Consider the following 4,004-nt stretch of genomic DNA (forward strand, 5'->3'; position numbering starts at 1 on the left):
ATATTTATAAAAGAAAAGACTTCTACTAAGTTAGATAATAAAGTTAAAATAGGAGGAGTTATAAGCTTTACTACTAAGGGAGAAGATAACTCTAGTAATAATAATAAAGATAACTATACTATATTTATTAAGGAACTTTAAGATAATATATATAAGTAGTAAGTTAAAATAAAGGATATTAAGAACTTTACTACCTAGTAATAAGATATTAATACCTAGATTAAATAGTAAATTATTTAACTAGATTAAATAATCTAGTAGTTAAATACTAATATTATAGCTAGAGGAGAAAATATCCTTTTTATATTTACTATATTTATAGTATTTAAATTTAAGATTACTATATTTAAGAAATATAAAGGAAACTAGTAAGAACTATAAGGGTTCTTAACTTAGATAAAGATCTTTTTATAATACTATAAAGATTAGTTTTATATTAAAGCTAATAAAGTTATTATTATAGCTTAATATCTTATAGGAAATATATTTACTTAATTTAAACTAACTTTTTAAGATTATTTAGAAAATAATAAAATTAGATAAAGAGCTAAAATTATTAAAATCTTTAATAATTATAAAATATTTAAAAAAGCCCTTAAGGAAGCTTTTAGAAAACCTAATAAATAATAAGCTATAATCTAATAATTTAAAAAGTTAAATTAAAAAAGATCTACTACTAAGTATATAATTAAGTTTAAGTAAACTACTATTTACTTTAATTAAAAAGATAAGCCCTTAATAACTTACTTCTATAATAAATTTAAAGAAGAAATTAAAGATAAACTCTATAAAAAAGAAAAACCTACTTAGTTAAGTAAGTATATAAAAAAGGTTATTAAGATTAATAATTAGCTATATAAATAATAATAGTAGAAATATAGTTATACTACTATAATAAAAAACTATAAACTATAAACCTTTATAAATAGTAAGTAAAAGAGAAGTAATAGTAATATATTATAGGAAACCTACTTAAGACTTATAAAACTAAAAGCTAATAATAAAAATATTATTTTTAAATTTTTTAAAAATAAAATTAATAAGTATTATAAGTATAGGTAATTTAAATACTATATAAAGGAATATTAAATAAAATATAAGCTTAAACTAAGCTATAAGAAACCTAATAAAAAAAAAGTTAAATTTAAGCTAATATTAAAAGGAAAAATATAATAATTTAAAACTAATATAATTAATTACAAATCTCTATTATAGACTATATATTATAATAATAAATATATTACTTACTAAAATAAGAAAGATAGAGTAAAGTAGTACCTAAAGAAACTATAGATCTTTAGAATAATAAAGTAAGAAGAGATTACTAAAATCCTAGAAATTAAAAATTATATTAAAGAAATTATAAAAACTATATTAAAAACTTTTAGAACCTAAAAACTAGAAGACTTATCCTATAAATAATACTATAAAGAAATATACTATTACTATTACTAAATACTATATTTAATATAATAACTTATTTATAAGTTAAAATTAGAAGAACTTATAAAGACTAAAAAGGAGATAATTTTATATACTAGACCTATTAAATAATTTAGTATAGATAAATCTAAGCTAGAAAACTTAAAAAATATAATTATTCCCTAATTAAAAAAATAATAGATAATATAAAAGAATATACTAAAGCTACTAATAAGATACTAACTCTATAATAAAGGATAGAAAGATTACTAATAGAAAGTTTAATTAAGGAGAAAATAATAATAAAATAAAGCTATTAAATATAGAAAATAAATATAAAAAAAATGAAAGGAGAAACTAGTAGGAAGAACCCTATATAAATGAAATAAAATATAGATATTAAAAGTAACCTAATTAACCTATAAAAATAAGTTAATTAACTATATTATATTCTCTAAATTATTAACTTATAGATAAATATAAAAAAAATTATTAAAAATTAATAAGAAAATATCTATAACCTATAGAAATAAGCCTAGAAGTAATAAAAAGTTATCTTTAATATCCTAGATTATATTAACTTACTAGAGAAAATATTCTATAGTAAAGACCTATAAGTAAAATTCTAATAATAAATTAATAATCTAGAAAAATAAATTAATTTTAATAAAGATAGGCTTACTAAACTAGAAGAATTAGTAGAGCTCTAAAAAGATTCTAAAAATAAAAATAGAAATTTTACTAAATAAATAAACTAAAAATAAAAAAAATAGTTTACTAATCTACTAATTAATTATTATACTATACTAAAAAAAGAAGAAAAAAAGAAAATCCTCTAAGAAATTATTAAAAACCTAGAAGAAAAAGTATTTTAATAGATTTTAAGAATAATAAAGAAAAAACTAAACCTAAAATAATTAAAATAAAAAGCTATATAATACCTATTAGACTTATAAAGTACTACTAAGTAATAGACTTACTATATATAAACCCTAAAAAATTCTAAACTAAAATATAAAACCAAGCTACTAAGTAAATAAAAAGACCTAGTAAAATAGATTAAATAAATTAAAAAAAAACCTATAAAAAGAAATTAATAAATAGCTAAAACTAGCTTAAGATCTAGTTAATAGTAGGGAAAAAGTAGCTAAACTAAGAAAAGAACTATAATTATAATATAAAGATATAAAAAAGCTATAGTAATAACTAGCTAACCTATAAAGACAATAATATAATAATATACTATTAGTTACTAAAGAAATTACCTAAATAATAAGGCTAGGATCCTAAGAAGACATATAAAAAATAAATATTATAAAAAGATAATAGATCTACTATTTAAAAATACTAATTATTTTAGTAAACTAAGAATTTATAGCTTTAATAGATAATAAAATATAAAGAAATTTTATTTTACTTATAATTATTAATAAATTAAAACTCTTATAAATTATAAAAAATTAACTATATATTCTAAATATATATAATAGAATACCTATTAAATATAAAAGCAAAATAGTAAGTACTAAGACTCTATACTTCTATATTACTATTACTAGAAAAATTAATAATATTTCCTTTAATATTATTAAAATAGTAAATTACCTTATTATATTAGAAATATTATAATTATAGATAAGAAACCTATAGATTAACTAAGTAATTAATTAGCTTACTTAAGATAAAACTAAGTAAAGCCTAGGAAATAACTTAGTTTCTAAAAAATATTAACTAGAAAAGTTATCTTTAAGTAAGCTAAAAGCCTTTAAAATAATAATCTATTTTAAAATACTTATTATAAAAAATTTAAATTACTTATTAAAAAAAAGAAAATATAAATAAGTATATATAATAAAAGCTATTATAAGCTTTAAGACTAAGCTAATAATTAATAAAATATTATAATATATACCTAAAAAATACTAAAAATATAGTAAAGTATTTACTAAAAAACTAGATACTAAATTATTTAAATATAGCTAATAAAACTATAAGATACCCCTAAAAGAAAGTATATAATTAAAGTTTATATTTATCTATAATCTTAATAAGATATAACTTTAAACTTTAAGAAAGTATATTAAAGAAATACTAAAGAAAGGATATATTAAATTATTAATATTACTAGCTAGATATTCTATTCTCTTTATATTTAAGAAAAATAATAAGTTATAGATATATATAAACTATTAATAATTAAATAATATTACTATTAAAAACTAATACCTACTATTCCTAATTTTTAAATTATAAAACAAGCTCTAAAAAGCTTAATAATTTACAACTCTAAACTTAAAAGGAGTATATAACCTAGTCTATATTAAGGAAGGTAATAAGTAAAAGATTACCTTTAAGATATACTTAAAATACTTTAAATACTTAATTATATTTTTTAAACTTACTAATACTTCTATAAGCTTTTAAACTATAATCAACTACATCCTATAAAAATATTTAAATAACTTTATAATAGTATACCTTAATAATATCCTTATCTACTTAAATACTTTTAAAGAATATAAGAAGTATATATATAAAATCCTATAAAAGCTATAAAAAGTAAACCTATTAGTAAAATTATC

The sequence above is a fragment of the Scedosporium apiospermum genome, assembly GCF_000732125.1.
Source record: "Scedosporium apiospermum strain IHEM 14462 chromosome Unknown SEQ_SAPIO_0119, whole genome shotgun sequence".
Taxonomy (NCBI): Eukaryota; Fungi; Ascomycota; class Sordariomycetes; order Microascales; family Microascaceae; genus Scedosporium; species Scedosporium apiospermum.